This window comes from Balaenoptera physalus (assembly GCF_965194825.1).
Source record: "Balaenoptera physalus genome assembly, chromosome: 9".
In the NCBI taxonomy this organism is placed as follows: Eukaryota; Metazoa; Chordata; class Mammalia; order Artiodactyla; family Balaenopteridae; genus Balaenoptera; species Balaenoptera physalus.
Window position 1 is genome coordinate 81,657,280 of NC_138888.1, and position 24,875 is coordinate 81,682,154.

Below are 24,875 nucleotides of genomic sequence, written 5' to 3' on the forward strand. Positions count from 1 at the left end.
CCGCAAAAGCGCAGGATTGCTTCAGGCCCTATTCTGGTCCCGGGCGGCAGGCTGAGCCTGTGGTTAATTCTTCTTCCTGATGGGGAAGTAGAGTGACCTGTGCCTGTCCCAACACCTAGAGCTAGTCTCTCATTGGTTCCCACTCTTCCCGTTCATCCTCAGGACAAATTGCAACCTGTACGGAACAGGAGGTTAAAGGTGCTGATTCTCCAAGGAGGGAGATTGCTACTAAAGCGGCTGGAATGGCGAACCCGAGCATAAGGAGATGAGAAATGAGGTGCGTTTTGGAAACCTTTCCCGAACACACGGTGTACCATCTTCTGGGTTTCTCATGCATGTTTTCGATGTAGGAAGATGCCCTTGAACCTGGAGATTTGGGACCCATGGGATGGATATCACGCAGTATTACTTTAAAGGGTCTGCGTTTCCTCACCCAACCTCACCAAACCTCTCAGCCCCAAGAGTGTCCACCCTTATGTCTCCATCAGCTGTGGGTCTAGATATGGTCAATCCAGGTGGCATCACAGCCCCTGAACGAATTTTGTAAGAATTTCTCTCTCTTTCACTGTCTTTGTTTCACGGGTTTTTAAAAGTAATTGATTTTTATAATGGGGTTTAGCTGCTTTTCACTGCTGTGTTTCTGCCGCTTTACACCCACTTGACTCACTTACAGAGAGATATCAAAACATAGGTTTTAAGCTTCTTACTAGTCAGATATATTCTTGGGCGGTGAATAGGGGGTGTTGAGTCCAATTCACTGATCAAGGAGTAGGTCTTGTCTATTACATATTGGGTTTATGGAACGGTATCTGACCTAATTTGAAACCCTTGTTTTATGCATCACCCCACCTCACCTTTCCCGTTAAGCAGCCATAGTGTGTTTTCTAAACGTGGGACTCTGTTCTGTTTGTAATTCAGTTCAAGGGTAGCGGTTTTTACATTCCCTCTATAAGTGATATCTTATGATAAGTGTCTTTTTCTGTGTGACTTATTTCACTTAGAATCGTCGTACCTAAATCCACTCATCATGCTGCTACTAGCCTTATGACGTTGATTTCATGGCTGAGTGATATTCCATTGTACATAAGGACCACAACTTCTTTATCCATTTTTCTCTTTCCTGGGATATTTAAGGTGTAACGAAGTGGAGGTTCTTGTCAACAGAGCAGCCGTAAACTTTGGGGTGCCTGTGTCTTGCTGATTTTTAGTTTTCCCAATTTATACGCCCATGAGTGGAAGTGCCCTGTGCTCTCTAAGCTGAGTTTTTTAGATGTTTCAGGACACACCGTACACTTCTCCAGAGTGGCTGTTGGCAATTTACATCCCTCCCATCAGCGTAGCCAGGCTCCCGTTTCTCCATGGCCTGTCCTGCATTTCTGGTTTTGACACTTTATTCAGCATGGCCCTTTTGACCGATGGGAAGCGAGACTTCTTTGTAGCGCTGATTTGCCTTTCCAGGTTGCTTAGTTGGCCAAAAAGGGCGTACGCGTTTTTTCCTGAATATATTCAGGTAAAAACGCGTACGCCCTTTTTGGCCAAGGACATCATTGTCGAGGTTTTGCCGCTTTTCCTGTGCTTTAAAGGCGATTCGAATCTCCCTCCTGAAATCTGTTTCCTGCAATTCTGCCTTGCTTTCCAATCCTCTTCGTTGCCTTCCCTCAATATATTTGTGGACGAGAGTTATCATTTATAAGTCTGCAGGTTTGTGAATTGCAGTGCCCCTGAGCTCCATTTTTCAACTCGCTTTCTTGGGAGCTGGCCGCAAAAGCGCAGGATTGCTTCAGTCCCTATTCTGGTCCCGGGCGGCAGGCTGAGCCTGTGGTTAATTCTTCTTCCTGATGGGGAAGTAGAGTGACCTGTGCCTGTCCCAACACCTAGAGCTAGACTCTCATTGGTTCCCACTCTTCCCGTTCATCCTCAGGACAAATTGCAACCTGTACGGAACAGGAGGTTAAAGGTGCTGATTCTCCAAGGAGGGAGATTGCTACTAAAGCGGCTGGAATGGCGAACCCGAGCATAAGGAGATGAGAAATGAGGTGCGTTTTGGAAACCTTTCCCGATCACACGGTGTACCATCTTCTGGGTTTCTCATGCATGTTTTCGATGTAGGAAGATGCCCTTGAACCTGGAGATTTGGGACCCATGGGATGGGAACCACGCAGTATTACTTTAAAGGGTCTGCGTTTCCTCACCCAACCTCACCAAACCTCTCAGCCCCAAGAGTGTCCAGCCCTATGTCTCCATCAGCTGTGGGTCTAGATATGGTCAATCCAGGTGGCATCACAGCCCCTGAACGAATTTTGTAAGAATTTCTCTCTCTTTCACTGTCTTTGTTTCACGGGTTTTTAAAAGTAATTGATTTTTATAATGGGGTTTAGCTGCTTTTCACTGCTGTGTTTCTGCCGCTTTACACCCACTTGACTCACTTACAGAGAGATATCAAAACATAGGTTTTAAGATTCTTACTAGTCAGATATATTCTTGGGCGGTGAATAGGGGGTGTTGAGTCCAATTCACTGATCAAGGAGTAGGTCTTGTCTATTACATATTGGGTTTATGGAACGGTATCTGACCTAATTTGAAACCCTTGTTTTATGCATCACCCCACCTCACCTTTCCCGTTAAGCAGCCATAGTGTGTTTTCTAAACGTGGGACTCTGTTCTGTTTTGTAATTCAGTTCAAGGGTAGCGGTTTTTACATTCCCTCTATAAGTGATATCTTATGATGTGTCTTTTTCTGTGTGACTTATTTCACTTAGAATCGTCGTACCTAAATCCACTCATCATGCTGCTACTAGCCTTATGACGTTGATTTCATGGCTGAGTGATATTCCATTGTACATAAGGACCACAACTTCTTTATCCATTTTTCTCTTTCCTGGGATATTTAAGGTGTAACGAAGTGGAGGTTCTTGTCAACAGAGCAGCCCTAAACTTTGGGGTGCCTGTGTCTTGCTGATTTTTAGTTTTCCCAATTTATACGCCCATGAGTGGAAGTGCCCTGTGCTCTCTAAGCTGAGTTTTTTAGATGTTTCAGGACACACCGTGCACTTCTCCAGAGTGGCTGTTGGCAATTTACATCCCTCCCATCAGCGTAGCCAGGCTCCCGTTTCTCCATGGCCTGTCCTGCATTTCTGGTTTTGACACTTTATTCAGCATGGCCCTTTTGACCGATGGGAAGCGAGACTTCTTTGTAGCGCTGATTTGCCTTTCCAGGTTGCTTGGTTGGCCAAAAAGGGCGTATGCGTTTTTTCCTGAATATATTCAGGAAAAAACGCATACGCCCTTTTTGGCCAAGGGCATCATTGTCGAGGTTTTGCCGCTTTTCCTGTGCTTTAAAGGCGATTCGAATCTCCCTCCTGAAATCTGTTTCCTGCAATTCTGCCTTGCTTTCCAATCCTCTTCGTTGCCTTCCCTCAATATATTTGTGGACGAGAGTTATCATTTATAAGTCTGCAGGTTTGTGAATTGCAGTGCCCCTGAGCTCCATTTTTCAACTCGCTTTCTTGGGAGCTGGCCGCAAAAGCGCAGGATTGCTTCAGGCCCTATTCTGGTCCCGGGCGGCAGGCTGAGCCTGTGGTTAATTCTTCTTCCTGATGGGGAAGTAGAGTGACCTGTGCCTGTCCCAACACCTAGAGCTAGACTCTCATTGGTTCCCACTCTTCCCGTTCATCCTCAGGACAAATTGCAACCTGTACGGAACAGGAGGTTAAAGGTGCTGATTCTCCAAGGAGGGAGATTGCTACTAAAGCGGCTGGAATGGCGAACCCGAGCATAAGGAGATGAGAAATGAGGTGCGTTTTGGAAACCTTTCCCGATCACACGGTGTACCATCTTCTGGGTTTCTCATGCATGTTTTCGATGTAGGAAGATGCCCTTGAACCTGGAGATTTGGGACCCATGGGATGGGAACCACGCAGTATTACTTTAAAGGGTCTGCGTTTCCTCACCCAACCTCACCAAACCTCTCAGCCCCAAGAGTGTCCAGCCCTATGTCTCCATCAGCTGTGGGTCTAGATATGGTCAATCCAGGTGGCATCACAGCCCCTGAACGAATTTTGTAAGAATTTCTCTCTCTTTCACTGTCTTTGTTTCACGGGTTTTTAAAAGTAATTGATTTTTATAATGGGGTTTAGCTGCTTTTCACTGCTGTGTTTCTGCCGCTTTACACCCACTTGACTCACTTACAGAGAGATATCAAAACATAGGTTTTAAGATTCTTACTAGTCAGATATATTCTTGGGCGGTGAATAGGGGGTGTTGAGTCCAATTCACTGATCAAGGAGTAGGTCTTGTCTATTACATATTGGGTTTATGGAACGGTATCTGACCTAATTTGAAACCCTTGTTTTATGCATCACCCCACCTCACCTTTCCCGTTAAGCAGCCATAGTGTGTTTTCTAAACGTGGGACTCTGTTCTGTTTGTAATTCAGTTCAAGGGTAGCGGTTTTTACATTCCCTCTATAAGTGATATCTTATGATAAGTGTCTTTTTCTGTGTGACTTATTTCACTTAGAATCGTCGTACCTAAATCCACTCATCATGCTGCTACTAGCCTTATGACGTTGATTTCATGGCTGAGTGATATTCCATTGTACATAAGGACCACAACTTCTTTATCCATTTTTCTCTTTCCTGGGATATTTAAGGTGTAACGAAGTGGAGGTTCTTGTCAACAGAGCAGCCGTAAACTTTGGGGTGCCTGTGTCTTGCTGATTTTTAGTTTTCCCAATTTATACGCCCATGAGTGGAAGTGCCCTGTGCTCTCTAAGCTGAGTTTTTTAGATGTTTCAGGACACACCGTACACTTCTCCAGAGTGGCTGTTGGCAATTTACATCCCTCCCATCAGCGTAGCCAGGCTCCCGTTTCTCCATGGCCTGTCCTGCATTTCTGGTTTTGACACTTTATTCAGCATGGCCCTTTTGACCGATGGGAAGCGAGACTTCTTTGTAGCGCTGATTTGCCTTTCCAGGTTGCTTAGTTGGCCAAAAAGGGCGTACGCGTTTTTTCCTGAATATATTCAGGTAAAAACGCGTACGCCCTTTTTGGCCAAGGACATCATTGTCGAGGTTTTGCCGCTTTTCCTGTGCTTTAAAGGCGATTCGAATCTCCCTCCTGAAATCTGTTTCCTGCAATTCTGCCTTGCTTTCCAATCCTCTTCGTTGCCTTCCCTCAATATATTTGTGGACGAGAGTTATCATTTATAAGTCTGCAGGTTTGTGAATTGCAGTGCCCCTGAGCTCCATTTTTCAACTCGCTTTCTTGGGAGCTGGCCGCAAAAGCGCAGGATTGCTTCAGTCCCTATTCTGGTCCCGGGCGGCAGGCTGAGCCTGTGGTTAATTCTTCTTCCTGATGGGGAAGTAGAGTGACCTGTGCCTGTCCCAACACCTAGAGCTAGACTCTCATTGGTTCCCACTCTTCCCGTTCATCCTCAGGACAAATTGCAACCTGTACGGAACAGGAGGTTAAAGGTGCTGATTCTCCAAGGAGGGAGATTGCTACTAAAGCGGCTGGAATGGCGAACCCGAGCATAAGGAGATGAGAAATGAGGTGCGTTTTGGAAACCTTTCCCGATCACACGGTGTACCATCTTCTGGGTTTCTCATGCATGTTTTCGATGTAGGAAGATGCCCTTGAACCTGGAGATTTGGGACCCATGGGATGGGAACCACGCAGTATTACTTTAAAGGGTCTGCGTTTCCTCACCCAACCTCACCAAACCTCTCAGCCCCAAGAGTGTCCAGCCCTATGTCTCCATCAGCTGTGGGTCTAGATATGGTCAATCCAGGTGGCATCACAGCCCCTGAACGAATTTTGTAAGAATTTCTCTCTCTTTCACTGTCTTTGTTTCACGGGTTTTTAAAAGTAATTGATTTTTATAATGGGGTTTAGCTGCTTTTCACTGCTGTGTTTCTGCCGCTTTACACCCACTTGACTCACTTACAGAGAGATATCAAAACATAGGTTTTAAGATTCTTACTAGTCAGATATATTCTTGGGCGGTGAATAGGGGGTGTTGAGTCCAATTCACTGATCAAGGAGTAGGTCTTGTCTATTACATATTGGGTTTATGGAACGGTATCTGACCTAATTTGAAACCCTTGTTTTATGCATCACCCCACCTCACCTTTCCCGTTAAGCAGCCATAGTGTGTTTTCTAAACGTGGGACTCTGTTCTGTTTTGTAATTCAGTTCAAGGGTAGCGGTTTTTACATTCCCTCTATAAGTGATATCTTATGATAAGTGTCTTTTTCTGTGTGACTTATTTCACTTAGAATCGTCGTACCTAAATCCACTCATCATGCTGCTACTAGCCTTATGACGTTGATTTCATGGCTGAGTGATATTCCATTGTACATAAGGACCACAACTTCTTTATCCATTTTTCTCTTTCCTGGGATATTTAAGGTGTAACGAAGTGGAGGTTCTTGTCAACAGAGCAGCCCTAAACTTTGGGGTGCCTGTGTCTTGCTGATTTTTAGTTTTCCCAATTTATACGCCCATGAGTGGAAGTGCCCTGTGCTCTCTAAGCTGAGTTTTTTAGATGTTTCAGGACACACCGTGCACTTCTCCAGAGTGGCTGTTGGCAATTTACATCCCTCCCATCAGCGTAGCCAGGCTCCCGTTTCTCCATGGCCTGTCCTGCATTTCTGGTTTTGACACTTTATTCAGCATGGCCCTTTTGACCGATGGGAAGCGAGACTTCTTTGTAGCGCTGATTTGCCTTTCCAGGTTGCTTGGTTGGCCAAAAAGGGCGTATGCGTTTTTTCCTGAATATATTCAGGAAAAAACGCATACGCCCTTTTTGGCCAAGGGCATCATTGTCGAGGTTTTGCCGCTTTTCCTGTGCTTTAAAGGCGATTCGAATCTCCCTCCTGAAATCTGTTTCCTGCAATTCTGCCTTGCTTTCCAATCCTCTTCGTTGCCTTCCCTCAATATATTTGTGGACGAGAGTTATCATTTATAAGTCTGCAGGTTTGTGAATTGCAGTGCCCCTGAGCTCCATTTTTCAACTCGCTTTCTTGGGAGCTGGCCGCAAAAGCGCAGGATTGCTTCAGGCCCTATTCTGGTCCCGGGCGGCAGGCTGAGCCTGTGGTTAATTCTTCTTCCTGATGGGGAAGTAGAGTGACCTGTGCCTGTCCCAACACCTAGAGCTAGACTCTCATTGGTTCCCACTCTTCCCGTTCATCCTCAGGACAAATTGCAACCTGTACGGAACAGGAGGTTAAAGGTGCTGATTCTCCAAGGAGGGAGATTGCTACTAAAGCGGCTGGAATGGCGAACCCGAGCATAAGGAGATGAGAAATGAGGTGCGTTTTGGAAACCTTTCCCGATCACACGGTGTACCATCTTCTGGGTTTCTCATGCATGTTTTCGATGTAGGAAGATGCCCTTGAACCTGGAGATTTGGGACCCATGGGATGGGAACCACGCAGTATTACTTTAAAGGGTCTGCGTTTCCTCACCCAACCTCACCAAACCTCTCAGCCCCAAGAGTGTCCAGCCCTATGTCTCCATCAGCTGTGGGTCTAGATATGGTCAATCCAGGTGGCATCACAGCCCCTGAACGAATTTTGTAAGAATTTCTCTCTCTTTCACTGTCTTTGTTTCACGGGTTTTTAAAAGTAATTGATTTTTATAATGGGGTTTAGCTGCTTTTCACTGCTGTGTTTCTGCCGCTTTACACCCACTTGACTCACTTACAGAGAGATATCAAAACATAGGTTTTAAGATTCTTACTAGTCAGATATATTCTTGGGCGGTGAATAGGGGGTGTTGAGTCCAATTCACTGATCAAGGAGTAGGTCTTGTCTATTACATATTGGGTTTATGGAACGGTATCTGACCTAATTTGAAACCCTTGTTTTATGCATCACCCCACCTCACCTTTCCCGTTAAGCAGCCATAGTGTGTTTTCTAAACGTGGGACTCTGTTCTGTTTGTAATTCAGTTCAAGGGTAGCGGTTTTTACATTCCCTCTATAAGTGATATCTTATGATAAGTGTCTTTTTCTGTGTGACTTATTTCACTTAGAATCGTCGTACCTAAATCCACTCATCATGCTGCTACTAGCCTTATGACGTTGATTTCATGGCTGAGTGATATTCCATTGTACATAAGGACCACAACTTCTTTATCCATTTTTCTCTTTCCTGGGATATTTAAGGTGTAACGAAGTGGAGGTTCTTGTCAACAGAGCAGCCGTAAACTTTGGGGTGCCTGTGTCTTGCTGATTTTTAGTTTTCCCAATTTATACGCCCATGAGTGGAAGTGCCCTGTGCTCTCTAAGCTGAGTTTTTTAGATGTTTCAGGACACACCGTACACTTCTCCAGAGTGGCTGTTGGCAATTTACATCCCTCCCATCAGCGTAGCCAGGCTCCCGTTTCTCCATGGCCTGTCCTGCATTTCTGGTTTTGACACTTTATTCAGCATGGCCCTTTTGACCGATGGGAAGCGAGACTTCTTTGTAGCGCTGATTTGCCTTTCCAGGTTGCTTAGTTGGCCAAAAAGGGCGTACGCGTTTTTTCCTGAATATATTCAGGTAAAAACGCGTACGCCCTTTTTGGCCAAGGACATCATTGTCGAGGTTTTGCCGCTTTTCCTGTGCTTTAAAGGCGATTCGAATCTCCCTCCTGAAATCTGTTTCCTGCAATTCTGCCTTGCTTTCCAATCCTCTTCGTTGCCTTCCCTCAATATATTTGTGGACGAGAGTTATCATTTATAAGTCTGCAGGTTTGTGAATTGCAGTGCCCCTGAGCTCCATTTTTCAACTCGCTTTCTTGGGAGCTGGCCGCAAAAGCGCAGGATTGCTTCAGTCCCTATTCTGGTCCCGGGCGGCAGGCTGAGCCTGTGGTTAATTCTTCTTCCTGATGGGGAAGTAGAGTGACCTGTGCCTGTCCCAACACCTAGAGCTAGACTCTCATTGGTTCCCACTCTTCCCGTTCATCCTCAGGACAAATTGCAACCTGTACGGAACAGGAGGTTAAAGGTGCTGATTCTCCAAGGAGGGAGATTGCTACTAAAGCGGCTGGAATGGCGAACCCGAGCATAAGGAGATGAGAAATGAGGTGCGTTTTGGAAACCTTTCCCGATCACACGGTGTACCATCTTCTGGGTTTCTCATGCATGTTTTCGATGTAGGAAGATGCCCTTGAACCTGGAGATTTGGGACCCATGGGATGGGAACCACGCAGTATTACTTTAAAGGGTCTGCGTTTCCTCACCCAACCTCACCAAACCTCTCAGCCCCAAGAGTGTCCAGCCCTATGTCTCCATCAGCTGTGGGTCTAGATATGGTCAATCCAGGTGGCATCACAGCCCCTGAACGAATTTTGTAAGAATTTCTCTCTCTTTCACTGTCTTTGTTTCACGGGTTTTTAAAAGTAATTGATTTTTATAATGGGGTTTAGCTGCTTTTCACTGCTGTGTTTCTGCCGCTTTACACCCACTTGACTCACTTACAGAGAGATATCAAAACATAGGTTTTAAGATTCTTACTAGTCAGATATATTCTTGGGCGGTGAATAGGGGGTGTTGAGTCCAATTCACTGATCAAGGAGTAGGTCTTGTCTATTACATATTGGGTTTATGGAACGGTATCTGACCTAATTTGAAACCCTTGTTTTATGCATCACCCCACCTCACCTTTCCCGTTAAGCAGCCATAGTGTGTTTTCTAAACGTGGGACTCTGTTCTGTTTTGTAATTCAGTTCAAGGGTAGCGGTTTTTACATTCCCTCTATAAGTGATATCTTATGATAAGTGTCTTTTTCTGTGTGACTTATTTCACTTAGAATCGTCGTACCTAAATCCACTCATCATGCTGCTACTAGCCTTATGACGTTGATTTCATGGCTGAGTGATATTCCATTGTACATAAGGACCACAACTTCTTTATCCATTTTTCTCTTTCCTGGGATATTTAAGGTGTAACGAAGTGGAGGTTCTTGTCAACAGAGCAGCCCTAAACTTTGGGGTGCCTGTGTCTTGCTGATTTTTAGTTTTCCCAATTTATACGCCCATGAGTGGAAGTGCCCTGTGCTCTCTAAGCTGAGTTTTTTAGATGTTTCAGGACACACCGTGCACTTCTCCAGAGTGGCTGTTGGCAATTTACATCCCTCCCATCAGCGTAGCCAGGCTCCCGTTTCTCCATGGCCTGTCCTGCATTTCTGGTTTTGACACTTTATTCAGCATGGCCCTTTTGACCGATGGGAAGCGAGACTTCTTTGTAGCGCTGATTTGCCTTTCCAGGTTGCTTGGTTGGCCAAAAAGGGCGTATGCGTTTTTTCCTGAATATATTCAGGAAAAAACGCATACGCCCTTTTTGGCCAAGGGCATCATTGTCGAGGTTTTGCCGCTTTTCCTGTGCTTTAAAGGCGATTCGAATCTCCCTCCTGAAATCTGTTTCCTGCAATTCTGCCTTGCTTTCCAATCCTCTTCGTTGCCTTCCCTCAATATATTTGTGGACGAGAGTTATCATTTATAAGTCTGCAGGTTTGTGAATTGCAGTGCCCCTGAGCTCCATTTTTCAACTCGCTTTCTTGGGAGCTGGCCGCAAAAGCGCAGGATTGCTTCAGGCCCTATTCTGGTCCCGGGCGGCAGGCTGAGCCTGTGGTTAATTCTTCTTCCTGATGGGGAAGTAGAGTGACCTGTGCCTGTCCCAACACCTAGAGCTAGACTCTCATTGGTTCCCACTCTTCCCGTTCATCCTCAGGACAAATTGCAACCTGTACGGAACAGGAGGTTAAAGGTGCTGATTCTCCAAGGAGGGAGATTGCTACTAAAGCGGCTGGAATGGCGAACCCGAGCATAAGGAGATGAGAAATGAGGTGCGTTTTGGAAACCTTTCCCGATCACACGGTGTACCATCTTCTGGGTTTCTCATGCATGTTTTCGATGTAGGAAGATGCCCTTGAACCTGGAGATTTGGGACCCATGGGATGGGAACCACGCAGTATTACTTTAAAGGGTCTGCGTTTCCTCACCCAACCTCACCAAACCTCTCAGCCCCAAGAGTGTCCAGCCCTATGTCTCCATCAGCTGTGGGTCTAGATATGGTCAATCCAGGTGGCATCACAGCCCCTGAACGAATTTTGTAAGAATTTCTCTCTCTTTCACTGTCTTTGTTTCACGGGTTTTTAAAAGTAATTGATTTTTATAATGGGGTTTAGCTGCTTTTCACTGCTGTGTTTCTGCCGCTTTACACCCACTTGACTCACTTACAGAGAGATATCAAAACATAGGTTTTAAGATTCTTACTAGTCAGATATATTCTTGGGCGGTGAATAGGGGGTGTTGAGTCCAATTCACTGATCAAGGAGTAGGTCTTGTCTATTACATATTGGGTTTATGGAACGGTATCTGACCTAATTTGAAACCCTTGTTTTATGCATCACCCCACCTCACCTTTCCCGTTAAGCAGCCATAGTGTGTTTTCTAAACGTGGGACTCTGTTCTGTTTTGTAATTCAGTTCAAGGGTAGCGGTTTTTACATTCCCTCTATAAGTGATATCTTATGATAAGTGTCTTTTTCTGTGTGACTTATTTCACTTAGAATCGTCGTACCTAAATCCACTCATCATGCTGCTACTAGCCTTATGACGTTGATTTCATGGCTGAGTGATATTCCATTGTACATAAGGACCACAACTTCTTTATCCATTTTTCTCTTTCCTGGGATATTTAAGGTGTAACGAAGTGGAGGTTCTTGTCAACAGAGCAGCCGTAAACTTTGGGGTGCCTGTGTCTTGCTGATTTTTAGTTTTCCCAATTTATACGCCCATGAGTGGAAGTGCCCTGTGCTCTCTAAGCTGAGTTTTTTAGATGTTTCAGGACACACCGTACACTTCTCCAGAGTGGCTGTTGGCAATTTACATCCCTCCCATCAGCGTAGCCAGGCTCCCGTTTCTCCATGGCCTGTCCTGCATTTCTGGTTTTGACACTTTATTCAGCATGGCCCTTTTGACCGATGGGAAGCGAGACTTCTTTGTAGCGCTGATTTGCCTTTCCAGGTTGCTTGGTTGGCCAAAAAGGGCGTATGCGTTTTTTCCTGAATATATTCAGGAAAAAACGCATACGCCCTTTTTGGCCAAGGGCATCATTGTCGAGGTTTTGCCGCTTTTCCTGTGCTTTAAAGGCGATTCGAATCTCCCTCCTGAAATCTGTTTCCTGCAATTCTGCCTTGCTTTCCAATCCTCTTCGTTGCCTTCCCTCAATATATTTGTGGACGAGAGTTATCATTTATAAGTCTGCAGGTTTGTGAATTGCAGTGCCCCTGAGCTCCATTTTTCAACTCGCTTTCTTGGGAGCTGGCCGCAAAAGCGCAGGATTGCTTCAGGCCCTATTCTGGTCCCGGGCGGCAGGCTGAGCCTGTGGTTAATTCTTCTTCCTGATGGGGAAGTAGAGTGACCTGTGCCTGTCCCAACTCCTAGAGCTAGTCTCTCATTGGTTTCCACTCTTCCCGTTCATCCTCAGGACAAATTGCAACCTGTACGGAACAGGAGGTTAAAGGTGCTGATTCTCCAAGGAGGGAGATTGCTACTAAAGCGGCTGGAATGGCGAACCCGAGCATAAGGAGATGAGAAATGAGGTGCGTTTTGGAAACCTTTCCCGATCACACGGTGTACCATCTTCTGGGTTTCTCATGCATGTTTTCGATGTAGGAAGATGCCCTTGAACCTGGAGATTTGGGACCCATGGGATGGGAACCACGCAGTATTACTTTAAAGGGTCTGCGTTTCCTCACCCAACCTCACCAAACCTCTCAGCCCCGAGAGTGTCCACCCCTATGTCTCCATCAGCTGTGGGTCTAGATATGGTGAATCCAGGTGGCATCACAGCCCCTGAACGAATTTTGTAAGAATTTCTCTCTCTTTCACTGTCTTTGTTTCACGGGTTTTTAAAAGTAATTGATTTTTATAATGGGGTTTAGCTGCTTTTCACTGCTGTGTTTCTGCCGCTTTACACCCACTTGACTCACTTACAGAGAGATATCAAAACATAGGTTTTAAGCTTCTTACTAGTCAGATATATTCTTGGGCGGTGAATAGGGGGTGTTGAGTCCAATTCACTGATCAAGGAGTAGGTCTTGGCTATTACATATTGGGTTTATGGAACGGTATCTGACCTAATTTGAAACCCTTGTTTTATGCATCACCCCACCTCACCTTTCCCGTTAAGCAGCCATAGTGTGTTTTCTAAACGTGGGACTCTCTTCTGTTTTGTAATTCAGTTCAAGGGTAGCGGTTTTTACATTCCCTCTATAAGTGATATCTTATGATAAGTGTCTTTTTCTGTGTGACTTATTTCACTTAGAATCGTCGTACCTAAATCCACTCATCATGCTGCTACTAGCCTTATGACGTTGATTTCATGGCTGAGTGATATTCCATTGTACATAAGGACCACAACTTCTTTATCCATTTTTCTCTTTCCTGGGATATTTAAGGTGTAACGAAGTGGAGGTTCTTGTCAACAGAGCAGCCCTAAACTTTGGGGTGCCTGTGTCTTGCTGATTTTTAGTTTTCCCAATTTATACGCCCATGAGTGGAAGTGCCCTGTGCTCTCTAAGCTGAGTTTTTTAGATGTTTCAGGACACACCGTACACTTCTCCAGAGTGGCTGTTGGCAATTTACATCCCTCCCATCAGCGTAGCCAGGCTCCCGTTTCTCCATGGCCTGTCCTGCATTTCTGGTTTTGACACTTTATTCAGCATGGCCCTTTTGACCGATGGGAAGCGAGACTTCTTTGTAGCGCTGATTTGCCTTTCCAGGTTGCTTGGTTGGCCAAAAAGGGCGTATGCGTTTTTTCCTGAATATATTCAGGAAAAAACGCATACGCCCTTTTTGGCCAAGGGCATCATTGTCGAGGTTTTGCCGCTTTTCCTGTGCTTTAAAGGCGATTCGAATCTCCCTCCTGAAATCTGTTTCCTGCAATTCTGCCTTGCTTTCCAATCCTCTTCGTTGCCTTCCCTCAATATATTTGTGGACGAGAGTTATCATTTATAAGTCCGCAGGTTTGTGAATTGCAGTGCCCCTGAGCTCCATTTTTCAACTCGCTTTCTTGGGAGCTGGCCGCAAAAGCGCAGGATTGCTTCAGGCCCTATTCTGGTCCCGGGCGGCAGGCTGAGCCTGTGGTTAATTCTTCTTCCTGATGGGGAAGTAGAGTGACCTGTGCCTGTCCCAACACCTAGAGCTAGTCTCTCATTGGTTCCCACTCTTCCCGTTAATCCTCAGGACAAATTGCAACCTGTACGGAACAAGAGGTTAAAGGTGCTGATTCTCCAAGGAGGGAGATGGCTACTAAAGCGGCTGGAATGGCGAACCCGAGCATAAGGAGATGAGAAATGAGGTGCGTTTTGGAAACCTTTCCCGATCACACGGTGTACCATCTTCTGGGTTTCTCATGCATGTTTTCGATGTAGGAAGATGCCCTTGAACCTGGAGATTTGGGACCCATGGGATGGGAACCACGCAGTATTACTTTAAAGGGTCTGCGTTTCCTCACCCAACCTCACCAAACCTCTCAGCCCCAAGAGTGTCCACCCTTATGTCTCCATCAGCTGTGGGTCTAGATATGGTCAATCCAGGTGGCATCACAGCCCCTGAACGAATTTTGTAAGAATTTCTCTCTCTTTCACTGTCTTTGTTTCACGGGTTTTTAAAAGTAATTGATTTTTATAATGGGGTTTAGCTGCTTTTCACTGCTGTGTTTCTGCCGCTTTACACCCACTTGACTCACTTACAGAGAGATATCAAAACATAGGTTTTAAGCTTCTTACTAGTCAGATATATTTTTGGGAGGTGAATAGGGGGTGTTGAGTCCAATTCACTGATCAAGGAGTAGGTCTTGGCTATTACATATTGGGTTTATGGAACGGTATCTGACCTAATTTGAAACCCTTGTTTTATGCATCACCCCACCTCACCTTTCCCGTTAAGCAGCCATAGTGTGTTTTCTAAACGTGGGACTCTGTTCTGTTTTGTAGTTCAGTTCAAGGGTAGCGGTTTTTACATTCCCTCTATAAGTGATATCTTATGATAAGTGTCTTTTTCTGTGTGACTTATTTCACTTAGAATCGTCGTACCTAAATCCACTCATCATGCTGCTACTAGCCTTATGACGTTGATTTCATGGCTGAGTGATATTCCATTGTACATAAGGACCACAACTTCTTTATCCATTTTTCTCTTTCCTGGGATATTTAAGGTGTAACGAAGTGGAGGTTCTTGTCAACAGAGCAGCCCTAAACTTTGGGGTGCCTGTGTCTTGCTGATTTTTAGTTTTCCCAATTTATACGCCCATGAGTGGAAGTGCCCTGTGCTCTCTAAGCTGAATTTTTTAGATGTTTCAGGACACACCGTACACTTCTCCAGAGTGGCTGTTGGCAATTTACATCCCTCCCATCAGCGTAGCCAGGCTCCCGTTTCTCCATGGCCTGTCCTGCATTTCTGGTTTTGACACTTTATTCAGCATGGCCCTTTTGACCGATGGGAAGCGAGACTTCTTTGTAGCGCTGATTTGCCTTACCAGGTTGCTTGGTTGGCCAAAAAGGGCGTATGCGTTTCTTCCTGAATATATTCAGGAAAAAACGCATACGCCCTTTTTGGCCAAGGGCATCATTGTCGAGGTTTTGCCGCTTTTCCTGTGCTTTAAAGGCGATTCGAATCTCCCTCCTGAAATCTGTTTCCTGCAATTCTGCCTTGCTTTCCAATCCTCTTCGTTGCCTTCCCTCAATATATTTGTGGACGAGAGTTATCATTTATAGTCTGCAGGTTTGTGAATTGCAGTGCCCCTGAGCTCCATTTTTCAACTCGCTTTCTTGGGAGCTGGCCGCAAAAGCGCAGGATTGCTTCAGGCCCTATTCTGGTCCCGGGCGGCAGGCTGAGCCTGTGGTTAATTCTTCTTCCTGATGGGGAAGTAGAGTGACCTGTGCCTGTCCCAACACCTAGAGCTAGTCTCTCATTGGTTCCCACTCTTCCCGTTCATCCTCAGGACAAATTGCAACCTGTACGGAACAGGAGGTTAAAGGTGCTGATTCTCCAAGGAGGGAGATTGCTACTAAAGCGGCTGGAATCGCGAACCCGAGCATAAGGAGATGAGAAATGAGGTGCGTTTTGGAAACCTTTCCCGATCACACGGTGTACCATCTTCTGGGTTTCTCATGCATGTTTTCGATGTAGGAAGATGCCCTTGAACCTGGAGATTTGGGACCCATGGGATGGGAACCACGCAGTATTACTTTAAAGGGTCTGCGTTTCCTCACCCAACCTCACCAAACCTCTCAGCCCCAAGAGTGTCCACCTCTATGTCTCCATCAGCTGTGGGTCTAGATATGGTCAATCCAGGTGGCATCACAGCCCCTGAACGAATTTTGTAAGAATTTCTCTCTCTTTCACTGTCTTTGTTTCACGGGTTTTTAAAAGTAATTGATTTTTATAATGGGGTTTAGCTGCTTTTCACTGCTGTGTTTCTGCCGCTTTACACCCACTTGACTCACTTACAGAGAGATATCAAAACATAGGTTTTAAGATTCTTACTAGTCAGATATATATTTGGGCGGTGAATAGGGGGTGTTGAGTCCAATTCACTGATCAAGGAGTAGGTCTTGTCTATTACATATTGGGTTTATGGAACGGTATCTGACCTAATTTGAAACCCTTGTTTTATGCATCACCCCACCTCACCTTTCCCCTTAAGCAGCCATAGTGTGTTTTCTAAACGTGGGACTCTGTTCTGTTTGTAATTCAGTTCAAGGGTAGCGGTTTTTACATTCCCTCTATAAGTGATATCTTATGATAAGTGTCTTTTTCTGTGTGACTTATTTCACTTAGAATCGTCGTACCTAAATCCACTCATCATGCTGCTACTAGCCTTATGACGTTGATTTCATGGCTGAGTGATATTCCATTGTACATAAGGACCACAACTTCTTTATCCATTTTTCTCTTTCCTGGGATATTTAAGGTGTAACGAAGTGGAGGTTCTTGTCAACAGAGCAGCCCTAAACTTTGGGGTGCCTGTGTCTTGCTGATTTTTAGTTTTCCCAGTTTATACGCCCATGAGTGGAAGTGCCCTGTGCTCTCTAAGCTGAGTTTTTTAGATGTTTCAGGACACAACGTACACTTCTCCAGAGTGGCTGTTGGCAATTTACATCCCTCCCATCAGCGTAGCCAGGCTCCCGTTTCTCCATGGCCTGTCCTACATTTCTGGTTTTGACACTTTATTCAGCATGGCCCTTTTGACCGATGGGAAGCGAGACTTCCTTGTAGCGCTGATTTGCCTTTCCAGGTTGCTTGGTTGGCCAAAAAGGGCGTATGCGTTTTTTCCTGAATATATTCAGGAAAAAACGCATACGCCCTTTTTGGCCAAGGGCATCATTGTCGAGGTTTTGCCGCTTTTCCTGTGCTTTAAAGGCGATTCGAATCTCCCTCCTGAAATCTGTTTCCTGCAATTTTGCCTTGCTTTCCAATCCTCTTCGTTGCCTTCCCTCAATATATTTGTGGACGAGAGTTATCATTTATAAGTCTGCAGGTTTGTGAATTGCAGTGCCCCTGAGCTCCATTTTTCAACTCGCTTTCTTGGGAGCTGGCCGCAAAAGCGCAGGATTGCTTCAGACCCTATTCTGGTCCCGGGCGGCAGGCTGAGCCTGTGGTTAATTCTTCTTCCTGATGGGGAAGTAGAGTGACCTGTGCCTGTCCCAACACCTAGAGCTAGACTCTCATTGGTTCCCACTCTTCCCGTTCATCCTCAGGACAAATTGCAACCTGTACGGAACAGGAGGTTAAAGGTGCTGATTCTCCAAGGAGGGAGATTGCTACTAAAGCGGCTGGAATGGCGAACCCGAGCATAAGGAGATGAGAAATGAGGTGCGTTTTGGAAACCTTTCCCGATCACACGGTGTACCATCTTCTGGGTTTCTCATGCATGTTTTCGATGTAGGAAGATGCCCTTGAACCTGGAGATTTGGGACCCATGGGATGGGAACCACGCAGTATTACTTTAAAGGGTCTGCGTTTCCTCACCCAACCTCACCAAACCTCTCAGCCCCAAGAGTGTCCACCCGTATGTCTCCATCAGCTGTGGGTCTAGATATGGTCAATCCAGGTGGCATCACAGCCCCTGAACGAATTTTGTAAGAATTTCTCTCTCTTTCACTGTCTTTGTTTCACGGGTTTTTAAAAGTAATTGATTTTTATCATGGGGTTTAGCTGCTTTTCACTGCTGTGTTTCTGCCGCTTTACACCCACTTGACTCACTTACAGAGAGATATCAAAACATAGGTTTTAAGATTGTTACTAGTCAGATATATTCTTGGGCGTTGAATAGGGGGTGTTGAGTCCAATTCACTGATCAAGGAGTAGGTCTTGTCTATTACATATTGGGTTTATGGAACGGTATCTGACCTAATTTGAAACCCTTGTTTTATGCATCACCCCACCTCACCTTTCCCGTTAAGCAGCCATAGTGTGTTTTCTAAACGTGGGACTCTGTTCTGTTTTGTAATTCAGTTCAAGGGTAGCGGTTTTTACATTCCCTCTATAAGTGATATCTTATGATAAGTGTCTTTTTCTGTGTGACTTATTTCACTTAGAATCGTCGTACCTAAATCCACTCATCATGCTGCTACTAGCCTTATGACGTTGATTTCATGGCTGAGTGATATTCCATTGTACATAAGGACCACAACTTCTTTATCCATTTTTCTCTTTCCTGGGATTTTTAAGGTGTAACGAAGTGGAGGTTCTTGTCAACAGAGCAGCCGTAAACTTTGGGGTGCCTGTGTCTTGCTGATTTTTAGTTTTCCCAGTTTATACGCCCATGAGTGGAAGTGCCCTGTGCTCTCTAAGCTGAGTTTTTTAGATGTTTCAGGACACACCGTACACTTCTCCAGAGTGGCTGTTGGCAATTTACATCCCTCCCATCAGCGTAGCCAGGCTCCCGTTTCTCCATGGCCTGTCCTGCATTTCTGGTTTTGACACTTTATTCAGCATGGCCCTTTTGACCGATGGGAAGCGAGACTTCTTTGTAGCGCTGATTTGCCTTTCCAGGTTGCTTGGTTGGCCAAAAAGGGCGTATGCGTTTTTTCCTGAATATATTCAGGAAAAAACGCATACGCCCTTTTTGGCCAAGGGCATCATTGTCGAGGTTTTGCCGCTTTTCCTGTGCTTTAAAGGCGATTCGAATCTCCCTCCTGAAATCTGTTTCCTGCAATTCTGCCTTGCTTTCCAATCCTCTTCGTTGCCTTCCCTCAATATATTTGTGGACGAGAGTTATCATTTATAAGTCTGCAGGTTTGTGAATTGCAGTGCCCCTGAGCTCCATTTTTCAACTCGCTTTCTTGGGAGCTGGCCGCAAAAGCGCAGGATTGCTTCAGGCCCTATTCTGGTCCCAGGCGGCAGGCTGAGCCTGTGGTTAATTCTTCTTCCTAATGGGGAAGTAGAGTGACCTGTGCCTGTCCCAACACCTAGAGCTAGTCTCTCATTGGTTCCCACTCTTCCCGTTCATCCTCAGGACAAATTGCAACCTGTACGGAACAGGAGGTTAAAGGTGCTGATTCTCCAAGGAGGGAGATTGCTACTAAAGCGGCTGGAATGGCGAACCCGAGCATAAGGAGATGAGAAATGAGGTGCGTTTTGGAAACCTTTCCCGATCACACGGTGTACCATCTTCTGGGTTTCTCATGCATGTTTTCGATGTAGGAAGATGCCCTTGAACCTGGAGATTTGGGACCCATGGGATGGATATCACGCAGTATTACTTTAAAGGGTCTGCGTTTCCTCACCCAACCTCACCAAACCTCTCAGCCCCAAGAGTGTCCACCCTTATGTCTCCATCAGCTGTGGGTCTAGATATGGTCAATCCAGGTGGCATCACAGCCCCTGAACGAATTTTGTAAGAATTTCTCTCTCTTTCACTGTCTTTGTTTCACGGGTTTTTAAAAGTAATTGATTTTTATAATGGGGTTTAGCTGCTTTTCACTGCTGTGTTTCTGCCGCTTTACACCCACTTGACTCACTTACAGAGAGATATCAAAACATAGGTTTTAAGCTTCTTACTAGTCAGATATATTCTTGGGCGGTGAATAGGGGGTGTTGAGTCCAATTCACTGATCAAGGAGTAGGTCTTGTCTATTACATATTGGGTTTATGGAACGGTATCTGACCTAATTTGAAACCCTTGTTTTATGCATCACCCCACCTCACCTTTCCCGTTAAGCAGCCATAGTGTGTTTTCTAAACGTGGGACTCTGGTCTGTTTTGTAATTCAGTTCAAGGGTAGCGGTTTATACATTCCCTCTATAAGTGATATCTTATGATAAGTGTCTTTTTCTGTGTGACTTATTTCACTTAGAATCGTCGTACCTAAATCCACTCATCATGCTGCTACTAGCCTTATGACGTTGATTTCATGGCTGAGTGATATTCCATTGTACATAAGGACCACAACTTCTTTATCCATTTTTCTCTTTCCTGGGATATTTAAGGTGTAACGAAGTGGAGGTTCTTGTCAACAGAGCAGCCCTAAACTTTGGGGTGCCTGTGTCTTGCTGATTTTTAGTTTTCCCAATTTATACGCCCATGACTGGAAGTGCCCTGTGCTCTCTAAGCTGAGTTTTTTAGATGTTTCAGGACACACCGTACACTTCTCCAGAGTGGCTGTTGGCAATTTACATCCCTCCCATCAGCGTAGCCAGGCTCCCGTTTCTCCATGGCCTGTCCTGCATTTCTGGTTTTGACACTTTATTCAGCATGGCCCTTTTGACCGATGGGAAGCGAGACTTCTTTGTAGCGCTGATTTGCCTTTCCAGGTTGCTTGGTTGGCCAAAAAGGGCGTATGCGTTTTTTCCTGAATATATTCAGGAAAAAACGCATACGCCCTTTTTGGCCATGGGCATCATTGTCGAGGTTTTGCCGCTTTTCCTGTGCTTTAAAGGCGATTCGAATCTCCCTCCTGAAATCTGTTTCCTGCAATTCTGCCTTGCTTTCCAATCCTCTTCGTTGCCTTCCCTCAATATATTTGTGGACGAGAGTTATCATTTATAAGTCTGCAGGTTTGTGAATTGCAGTGCCCCTGAGCTCCATTTTTCAACTCGCTTTCTTGGGAGCTGGCCGCAAAAGCGCAGGATTGCTTCAGGCCCTATTCTGGTCCCAGGCGGCAGGCTGAGCCTGTGGTTAATTCTTCTTCCTAATGGGGAAGTAGAGTGACCTGTGCCTGTCCCAACACCTAGAGCTAGTCTCTCATTGGTTCCCACTCTTCCCGTTCATCCTCAGGACAAATTGCAACCTGTACGGAACAGGAGGTTAAAGGTGCTGATTCTCCAAGGAGGGAGATTGCTACTAAAGCGGCTGGAATGGCGAACCCGAGCATAAGGAGATGAGAAATGAGGTGCGTTTTGGAAACCTTTCCCGATCACACGGTGTACCATCTTCTGGGTTTCTCATGCATGTTTTCGATGTAGGAAGATGCCCTTGAACCTGGAGATTTGGGACCCATGGGATGGATATCACGCAGTATTACTTTAAAGGGTCTGCGTTTCCTCACCCAACCTCACCAAACCTCTCAGCCCCAAGAGTGTCCACCCTTATGTCTCCATCAGCTGTGGGTCTAGATATGGTCAATCCAGGTGGCATCACAGCCCCTGAACGAATTTTGTAAGAATTTCTCTCTCTTTCACTGTCTTTGTTTCACGGGTTTTTAAAAGTAATTGATTTTTATAATGGGGTTTAGCTGCTTTTCACTGCTGTGTTTCTGCCGCTTTACACCCACTTGACTCACTTACAGAGAGATATCAAAACATAGGTTTTAAGCTTCTTACTAGTCAGATATATTCTTGGGTGGTGAATAGGGGGTGTTGAGTCCAATTCACTGATCAAGGAGTAGGTCTTGTCTATTACATATTGGGTTTATGGAACGGTATCTGACCTAATTTGAAACCCTTGTTTTATGCATCACCCCACCTCACCTTTCCCCTTAAGCAGCCATAGTGTGTTTTCTAAACGTGGGACTCTGTTCTGTTTGTAATTCAGTTCAAGGGTAGCGGTTTTTACATTCCCTCTATAAGTGATATCTTATGATAAGTGTCTTTTTCTGTGTGACTTATTTCACTTAGAATCGTCGTACCTAAATCCACTCATCATGCTGCTACTAGCCTTATGACGTTGATTTCATGGCTGAGTGATATTCCATTGTACATAAGGACCACAACTTCTTTATCCATTTTTCTCTTTCCTGGGATATTTAAGGTGTAACGAAGTGGAGGTTCTTGTCAACAGAGCAGCCCTAAACTTTGGGGTGCCTGTGTCTTGCTGATTTTTAGTTTTCCCAATTTATACGCCCATGAGTGGAAGTGCCCTGTGCTCTCTAAGCTGAGTTTTTTAGATGTTTCAGGACACAACGTACACTTCTCCAGAGTGGCTGTTGGCAATTTACATCCCTCCCATCAGCGTAGCCAGGCTCCCGTTTCTCCATGGCCTGTCCTGCATTTCTGGTTTTGACACTTTATTCAGCATGGCCCTTTTGACCGATGGGAAGCGAGACTTCTTTGTAGCGCTGATTTGCCTTTCCAGGTTGCTTGGTTGGCCAAAAAGGGCGTATGCGTTTTTTCCTGAATATATTCAGGAAAAAACGCATACGCCCTTTTTGGCCAAGGGCATCATTGTCGAGGTTTTGCCGCTTTTCCTGTGCTTTAAAGGCGATTCGAATCTCCCTCCTGAAATCTGTTTCCTGCAATTCTGCCTTGCTTTCCAATCCTCTTCGTTGCCTTCCCTCAATATATTTGTGGACGAGAGTTATCATTTATAAGTCTGCAGGTTTGTGAATTGCAGTGCCCCTGAGCTCCATTTTTCAACTCGCTTTCTTGGGAGCTGGCCGCAAAAGCGCAGGATTGCTTCAGGCCCTATTCTGGTCCCAGGCGGCAGGCTGAGCCTGTGGTTAATTCTTCTTCCTAATGGGGAAGTAGAGTGACCTGTGCCTGTCCCAACACCTAGAGCTAGTCTCTCATTGGTTCCCACTCTTCCCGTTCATCCTCAGGACAAATTGCAACCTGTACGGAACAGGAGGTTAAAGGTGCTGATTCTCCAAGGAGGGAGATTGCTACTAAAGCGGCTGGAATGGCGAACCCGAGCATAAGGAGATGAGAAATGAGGTGCGTTTTGGAAACCTTTCCCGATCACACAGTGTACCATCTTCTGGGTTTCTCATGCATGTTTTCGATGTAGGAAGATGCCCTTGAACCTGGAGATTTGGGACCCATGGGATGGATATCACGCAGTATTACTTTAAAGTGTCTGCGTTTCCTCACCCAACCTCACCAAACCTCTCAGCCCCAAGAGTGTCCACCCTTATGTCTCCATCAGCTGTGGGTCTAGATATGGTCAATCCAGGTGGCATCACAGCCCCTGAACGAATTTTGTAAGAATTTCTCTCTCTTTCACTGTCTTTGTTTCACGGGTTTTTAAAAGGAATTGATTTTTATAATGGGGTTTAGCTGCTTTTCACTGCTGTGTTTCTGCCGCTTTACACCCACTTGACTCACTTACAGAGAGATATCAAAACATAGGTTTTAAGCTTCTTACTAGTCAGATATATTCTTGGGCGGTGAATAGGGGGTGTTGAGTCCAATTCACTGATCAAGGAGTAGGTCTTGTCTATTACATATTGGGTTTATGGAACGGTATCTGACCTAATTTGAAACCCTTGTTTTATGCATCACCCCACCTCACCTTTCCCGTTAAGCAGCCATAGTGTGTTTTCTAAACGTGGGACTCTGTTCTGTTTTGTAATTCAGTTCAAGGGTAGCGGTTTTTACATTCCCTCTATAAGTGATATCTTATGATAAGTGTCTTTTTCTGTGTGACTTATTTCACTTAGAATCGTCGTACCTAAATCCACTCATCATGCTGCTACTAGCCTTATGACGTTGATTTCATGGCTGAGTGATATTCCATTGTACATAAGGACCACAACTTCTTTATCCATTTTTCTCTTTCCTGGGATATTTAAGGTGTAACGAAGTGGAGGTTCTTGTCAACAGAGCAGCCCTAAACTTTGGGGTGCCTGTGTCTTGCTGATTTTTAGTTTTCCCAATTTATACGCCCATGAGTGGAAGTGCCCTGTGCTCTCTAAGCTGAGTTTTTTAGATGTTTCAGGACACACCGTACACTTCTCCAGAGTGGCTGTTGGCAATTTACATCCCTCCCATCAGCGTAGCCAGGCTCCCGTTTCTCCATGGCCTGTCCTGCATTTCTGGTTTTGACACTTTATTCAGCATGGCCCTTTTGACCGATGGGAAGCGAGACTTCTTTGTAGCGCTGATTTGCCTTTCCAGGTTGCTTGGTTGGCCAAAAAGGGCGTATGCGTTTTTTCCTGAATATATTCAGGAAAAAACGCATACGCCCTTTTTGGCCAAGGGCATCATTGTCGAGGTTTTGCCGCTTTTCCTGTGCTTTAAAGGCGATTCGAATCTCCCTCCTGAAATCTGTTTCCTGCAATTCTGCCTTGCTTTCCAATCCTCTTCGTTGCCTTCCCTCAATATATTTGTGGACGAGAGTTATCATTTATAAGTCTGCAGGTTTGTGAATTGCAGTGCCCCTGAGCTCCATTTTTCAACTCGCTTTCTTGGGAGCTGGCCGCAAAAGCGCAGGATTGCTTCAGGCCCTATTCTGGTCCCGGGCGGCAGGCTGAGCCTGTGGTTAATTCTTCTTCCTGATGGGGAAGTAGAGTGACCTGTGCCTGTCCCAACACCTAGAGCTAGTCTCTCATTGGTTCCCACTCTTCCCGTTCATCCTCAGGACAAATTGCAACCTGTACGGAACAGGAGGTTAAAGGTGCTGATTCTCCAAGGAGGGAGATTGCTACTAAAGCGGCTGGAA